We start from the raw sequence: 6,000 nt of genomic DNA, 5'->3' as shown, positions 1-6,000 counted from the left end.
TGATACTTCACTACTCGGCTCAAGTAGTGCTTGGGCCAGTTGTGTCATTGTCCATGTTTCCTTCATGGCGATGAATCGCGCTGTTTTGGTTAGTCGGTCCACTATAACCCAAATCTTATCCTTGCCGGTCTTCGTTGGGGGTAGTCCTCCGACGAAATCCATGGATATGGAATCCCACTTTCCTTGTGGTATCTCAAGGGGTTGTACGAGTCCCTTGGGCTTGCATCGTTCGGCCTTCACCCTTTGGCAATTCAGGCACCTGGCCACGAAATCCGCGATTTCCTTTTTCATGTTGGGCCACCAAAATGACCTTTTTACATCTTGGTATAGTTTGTCACCCCCTGGGTGAACCGAGTATGGGGAGTTGTGTCCTTCCTCCAAGATTTGTTGCTTCAAGTGGGGGTGCGCTGAGGGCACGCACCACCTATCCTGGTAACGGAGACTGCCATCTTCGTGTATTTTGAAGGGTCCTTCCTTCCCCTGGGTTAGGCCGAGGCGGATTTTATCTAGTTCCGGATCCTGCTGTTGCCCTATTTTGATTTCCTCGAAGAGCGTAGGCACGACTCGTGTGTTGAATAAGTGGATGTCGGGGTGGTTTTGACCTTGTTTTATTATTTCCAAATTCAGTCTTTGGAAGTCCCTGTACAGTTGGTCCGGTAGGATCCAAGTGGTGTTGAGGGAGTGGTTAGTCTTCCTGCTTAGTGCATCCGCCACCACGTTAGCTTTTCCCTCATGGTATTGGATGTCCAGGTCGTAATCCTTTATGAGTTCTAACCACCTCCGTTGTCTCATGTTTAGGTCTTTTTGTGTGAAGATGTACTTTAGGCTCTTATGGTCCGTGTAAATCTTGCATTGCACCCCGTATAAGTAATGCCTCCAAATTTTTAGTGCGAACACGATGGCGGCTAGCTCGAGGTCGTGGGTGGGGTAGTTTTCCTCGTGGGTTTTGAGCTTCCTGGATGCGTAGGCTATTACTCGGCCTTTTTGCATTAGCACGCACCCCAACCCCTTCTTGGATGCGTCACTGAAGACCTCGAATCCTTCCTCCCCGGAGGGGATGGCGAGTACGGGTACCGTGGTTAACTTATCCTTCAATTCTTGAAAGGTCGAGACGCAGTCGTTGTCCCATTGGAAGGGGGTTTCCTTTTTCATGAGTTTGTTGAGGGGTTGGGCTATCCTGGTGAAGTCGGGTACAAATCTCCTGTAGTAGCCCACCAAGCCTAGGAAGCTTCGGACTTCGGTGAGTGAGCTTGGTGTGGTCCATTCTTTAACGGCACGGATCTTGGCGGGGTCCACCTTAATCCCTTCCTTGGTTATCACGTGACCCAGGAAGGCCACGCTGTCTTTCCAAAATTCGCATTTAGAGAACTTGGCGTATAGTTGGTGCTCCCTTAGAGTTCGCAGGGTTATGCGGAGGTGTCTTTCATGTTCTTCCTTGTTTCGGGAGTAGACTAGGATGTCATCAATGAATACAATGACGAAGTCATCCAAGTGGAGTCGGAATACTCGGTTCATGAGGTCCATGAATATGGCAGGCGCGTTGGTGAGTCCGAAGGGCATTACGGTGAATTCATAGTGACCGTAACGTGTCCGGAAGGCTATTTTCTGAATGTCCGGTTTGGCCACCTGTATTTGGTGATACCCGAATCTTATATCAATCTTTGAGAATACCCCTGCCCCTTTAAGTTGGTCGAACAAGTCGTCGATTCGGGGAAGGGGGTACTTATTCTTTATCGTGACTTGGTTAAGTTCCCTGTAGTCGATGCATAGGCGCATGCTCCCATCCTTCTTTTTAACAAACAACACTGGCGCTCCCCATGGGGAGGTTCTAGGACGGATGTAGTCCTTGTCTAGCAATTCTTGCAGTTGCGTCTTTAGTTCCTTCATTTCTTTTGGTGCTAATCGATAGGGAGGTTTAGAAATTGGGGCAGCGCCCGGTACAAGATCTATGGTGAACTCGACTTCTCTGACTGGGGGTGCCCCGGGGATTTCGTCCGGGAAGACGTCGGTGAATTCGTTTACCACTGGGATGGTTTGTGGTTCGGGGGTTTTGGCGCTGAGGTCCTCGACCGAACATAGGAAGGCCTCGCTTCCCTTGTTTAGGTATTTCTTCATTTTCATCATGTTCACCACTTTGATCCCGGCTTCCTGGTGGGTTCCATGGTAAGATACCCTCTTACCGTTTGGTCCCCGTAGGACCACTTTTTGTTCTCCACATAGGATTTGTGCTTGGTATTTCCCTAGCCAATCCATGCCCAAAATCACTTGTACCCCATCCAGTTTGAATCGGATTAAGTTGCTGGGAAATTCCACCCCTTGTATGGTGATCATTATATTCTCGTACATGCGGTCGCATTCTAGGATTTTGCCGGAGGCCACTTTGACCTGGAGTCGGACCTTGGTGCTGGTGTTGAGGCCGAGCCGAGTGGCAAACTTGGTTGCTATAAACGAGTTGGTAGCCCCCGAGTCAAATAACACTGTGGTGTGGGTGGCATGTACTAGGAAGGTTCCGGAGACTATGTTGCTATCCCCAATTTTGGCTTTGCTTAGAGTAAGGATTCTTCCTTGAGCGGTTGGCGCTGTGACTTGGCGGGGTGAGGCGGCCCTGGGGCTTTTAAGGCCGCGGGTGGGGTTCATGTGATTTTCTTCTGATTTCCTCTTGTTTCCCAGGCGTGTTTCCCGGGGTTGGTTTGGCACTTGTTATAGTTGGGATGCCTTGGCATAGGCTTCCCTGAGGGTTCCTGGCTCTTGTGTGGCCAGGGCTTTTTGATATTCGGGGTCAAGGCCTGTTATGAACCTTTCGATCCTGATCCTTTCGGTGGGTACTAGCTCGGGGATGAGGCGAGCCAGTCGGCGGAATTGTTGGTAGTATTCCGTGATCGAGGTTGCACCTTGTCTTAGGTGGAGGAATTCTTCGTATATGGTGGCTCTTAGGTGGTTGGGATAGAATTGTTCTCGTAGCCGTGCTTTTAGGGTTTCCCAATTGAATCTGGGGTCTTGTTCGTAGGTGGGTCCTTCGTGAGCCCACCAGGTGTCGGTCTCGTGTCTGAAGTAGAAGGAGGCCATTCTTACTTGGTGGTCCTCAGGGCATTTAGTTGCTCTGAATATCTTGTCGAAAGTCCCGATCCACTCCTCGAGGGTCGTGGGATCTTCGTTTCCTGAGAGGGTGGGTGGTTGGTGCGTCAAGATTTGTTGGTGGATCTCCAAGTTCTCGTTTGGTAAAGGTTGGGGAGCGGTAGTACTTAGTGCCTGGGCAATTTGGGCCAGGCGTTGCAGATTCTGAGTCAGAAATTCCTCGGTGGGGAGTTTCGGTGTTCCTACCTGTCTTCTTCTCAGTGCCATCCTGGAGTTCATAGGTCGATGTTATTTTGCGTCCTTACCTTGATGCAATAAGCGAAGGGGGGAGTTTCTTTAAGTTAGAAAGGGATAAAGTGAGGAGAGGTTATGTGTAGGTTTCACAATCTCACCGCGCGTCCTAAGATTCCTAAATCCTATGTTCCTAAGTACCTAGTGTTTAAGCTTAATGTCCTAAGGTCTGATCTTAAGAGTCTTATCCTAAGGTCAACTATAGGCTCTGATACCAACTGTAAAACCCCAGATTTTCAAGATATTTAAAACTTATAAAAGAAAGGTGAATTCTCATTAAATCCCAAACAGAGTACGAGTGTACGGGGTGCTATGTCACACCTGAGCTAGAGAACTCAGGTGCACAGGCTAACTAACTAATGTCTCAATGATATGAATGCATAAACATGGCACGCAGGCCGAAAGGGAAACTAACTACTTCTATGTTCCAAGCTCTAGCGCACTCCAGTGACTTAATCTTCTGTGCCTGAAAGCCAAATATATCTGTTCAGCGAGAAATGCTGGTAACCCACTCCAACGCGTTGAAATACAATACGTATAGAGATATATATAGATATACGAAAACCATTTTGAAGCATGAAGATATATCCTACGAGACTCTAGCTTTTAAAACCGGGAATGACTCGACAGATAAGGCTAGACACAAGCAACAGTTATAACAAGCGTATACAATCCACAACAGGCAAGACAGATAAAGCTGAGCATAAATAATAATCATAACCCAACATAAACAATCCCCAGCAAAAATCCCTTAGTCACATCCCCCAATATACTCATAAACACAACTCATCCATATCTCATCACATAGCACACTTTGTTGGCGCCACAGGACCAATCGCATGCCCATACATGAGGGTCAGCGCATATAGCTCTGACACGGCCCCGCAGCACCCTGCCCCGTCTCACATTACGGAGGAGCCGATCGCAACCGGCTGATGGACCTTTGTCCTACATAATATTTATATACCTGACCGGTCTTTACCAGCCTGGTTAACAGTTGGGATGGTTCTCAGCCCATTCAACTGCCCGTATAGTGGACCTTTGTCCTATATAATATTTATATACCTAACCGGTCTCTACCAGCCTGGTTAACAGCCGGTATGGTTCTCAGCCCACCCGACTGCCCGTATAGCCCGATTGATCTCAACCAATTCTGGGTGACACGCACACATAACACGTAGCAAGCACATGCAACCCACATTAACATATTGGGAAGGGGAGGAAACGTATAACAAGACCTATGCGTGATCCTTCACATGCTAAGGATAGACCTAAAGGGTTCATACTCCTTTCACCTAGGTCAGCGGGATACCAATTCAACTAGCATGCAATATATAAGACTCATACAACCTACGAACGGTACCCGAAATATCAAACTAGACATAGGCACGATAGACGGAGTCCGTTGGGACGCCTCGGGGGTCGGGGAAACATCAAACGGGGAAGCCAAAATCCCCAATTGGGGTGCAAACCAGCGGGTAGCCGGTGGGTGAGGGATCACCCGCCGGCGGTAACAAACCGGGCAGCGGGTGCCCGGCGGGCAGCTGCCCGCCCGCCGGCTGCCCGCTGCCGGCGTTGCCCAAGAAGGCCGCGGGTAGGTGGCGGGTCCCCTACCCCCCACTGACTCGGGTAGCTATGAAAATAGGTTTTGTTGAGACATGGGTTACCTCTTAGCCTTAATTAATTCCTTGGCTATGAAGGGTCTTTCTTTAAGCTTTCTTGCTTTCTTGATTTCTTCTAGGGGGATTCTTGGAGCTCTTTGGGGAGGTGGGGCGTTATTCTTGTGGGGGGTTTCTAGGTGCCTCTTAAGTCCCCTATTTATACATTTAGGAGTCCTAGTTAGGAACTAATATTATGGGCTTGCTAGTTCTATTTCTTTTGGGACTAAGGATTGGGTTTAGGGATAAGGGCCCGTGGACTATGGTGGGCCTTCCTAATTAATTATTGTGATTTAATTCTTTCTTTTGGGTAATTGATTAAATGATTTAATTGATCTTGGGGGTCGTAACACGGGGTGTTACAAAGTGTTCAACATTGTGTTTCGTTGAACCGTGTGGTGTCGTGTGTGTTCCTCGGAACTATCTTGAGTTTCCCCGTTGTTGAGCTTGCTAGTTATTATCTTAATGCTAGCGTCGTTGTTGTCGTTGGGTGGTGACCCGTCTCTTGATTGAGTATGTTTCTTACCTCTTTTGCAATCTGTTGCTTGTTTCGTGTGAGTGGTGGTGCGTGTGTGGCTCTACCTGGATTGCACGATTATTGGTATGGGACGCTAGTCACCAAGGTATTGCAGCGGTCCTCGTGGTGGCCGTGACGTGATTATGGAGTTGTGTCTGAGTCCACGTGATTGGGGGATAACATTGTGTTATCCGGGCATGTGTTGCCGTGAATTGGTGGGTTTTCGTTGGTGGTTATAGGTGGGGGACGACGGTCCCGGCGGAATAAGGTTGGACTTGGCTGTACAGGGGTTTTCTGGTGGTAATGGTTGGCTTTGAAGGTACAAGGTTGGGGTAGCCATAAGGTTGGAACAGGGCATAAGGAAGGCATATCAACTCGTGATGTGTGATGTCACGAGGGCTTGTGTAGCCGTGTGGTGAGTTCTCTTCTCTCGTGACGTGTGTAGTCACGGAGTCTTGT

Source organism: Ipomoea nil, unplaced genomic scaffold (genome assembly GCF_001879475.1).
Source record: "Ipomoea nil cultivar Tokyo-kokei standard unplaced genomic scaffold, Asagao_1.1 scaffold3231, whole genome shotgun sequence".
Taxonomy (NCBI): domain Eukaryota; kingdom Viridiplantae; phylum Streptophyta; class Magnoliopsida; order Solanales; family Convolvulaceae; genus Ipomoea; species Ipomoea nil.
This window is presented reverse-complemented; position numbering follows the sequence as displayed.